Below are 1315 nucleotides of genomic sequence, written 5' to 3'. Positions count from 1 at the left end.
TCCGTCGTTTCGACGGCGGCAAGTCGGGACTGCCGCAACCCCCCGTTGCCTTGCCCAGGTGTGTTGACTCGTCACTTGGAGTGTTCTGTGTTTAGGATGGGTGCACTCACATGATTTGCGGGGCAGGGGCCCCGTCCGCTGACACGGCTCTCCCATGCGTCGCCTCCCACCTTTGCGAGGGGATGGGGCGGGGAAACACCACAGTGTTCCTCGTCGCACCCATTGGGTGCTCGGGGTTTGGGATGTGTCAACACCCAACAACACACGGGTGCATCGCGCACCTTAGAAATCCAAAGAACGAAGCGTGAGCCAACGCCTTGCATGCTTGGCTCGCCGAAAGGCAAAAACAAAACAAAATCATGACTCTCAGCAATGGATATCTCGGCTCTTGCCACGATGAAGAATGTAGCGAAATGCGATACTTAGTGTGAATTGCAGAATCCTGTGAATCATCAAGTCTTTGAACGCAAGTTGCGCCTGAGGCCTCGGCCAAGGGCACATCTGCTTGGGCGTCGCACTACAAAATTTTTCCCTCCCCGACAAGGAGCAGAGATGGCCATTCGTGTCCGCAAGTGGCGCACGGTCGGCTGAAATGAGCGCGAGGTCCATCGATCCATCGCGACAAGCGGTGGCTCGCAAAGGCTGGCATTGGTTTGCGCTGATCGAACGATTCCTCTCGAGGAACTTTATTCTGGGCTCAGCGGCCCACCGCAGTGCGGGCATTGCTGCATCTCTACCGCGTCCCCAAGTCAGGCGTGAGTACCCGCTGAGTTTAAGCATATCAATAAGCAGAGGAAAAGAAACTTACCAGGATTCCCCTAGTAACGGCGAGCGAACCGAGAAGAGCCCAGCATGAAAATCGATGGCCGCGCCTGTCGAATTGTAGTCTGTAGAAGCATCCTCAGTGATGGACCAGGCCCAAGTCCCCTGGAAGGGGGCGCCGGAGAGGGTGAGAGCCCCGTCGGGCCAAGACCCTATCGCACCACGAGGCACTGTCAGCGAGTCGGGTTGTTTGGGAATGCAGCCCTAATCGGGTGGTAAATTCCGTCCAAGGCTAAATACGAGCGAGAGACCGATAGCAAACAAGTACCGTGAGGGAAAGATGAAAAGGACTTTGAAAAGAGAGTTAAAGAGTGCTTGAAATTTCCAGGAGGGAAGCAGATGGAGGCCGGCGATGTGCCCCGGTCGGATGTGGAACGGTGTGAGCCGGTCCGCCGCTCAGTTCGGGGGACGTGCCAGCGCGGGCTGTCGCGGCAGCACAAGCGCGACCTTCTGGTCGCACAAATACTTTTGTCACGGCGGTCGAGGAGCAAAG

General features: G+C 56.8%; 1 non-coding gene across 1 annotated transcript; it reads left to right on the top strand.

Annotated features, from left to right (window-relative positions):
- The first annotated feature begins 361 nt into the window (after window positions 1-361).
- Window positions 362-515, top strand: LOC149573365 (5.8S ribosomal RNA). The gene has a single exon (XR_016360560.1). It is a non-coding gene; the product is annotated as a 5.8S ribosomal RNA (ribosomal RNA).
- The last annotated feature ends 800 nt before the right edge of the window (window positions 516-1315 follow it).

This window comes from Cupressus sempervirens, chromosome 2, assembly GCF_028749045.1.
Source record: "Cupressus sempervirens isolate cs-2001-9-10 chromosome 2, ASM2874904v1, whole genome shotgun sequence".
NCBI classification, from domain to species: Eukaryota; Viridiplantae; Streptophyta; class Pinopsida; order Cupressales; family Cupressaceae; genus Cupressus; species Cupressus sempervirens.
This window is presented reverse-complemented; position numbering and strand designations above follow the sequence as displayed.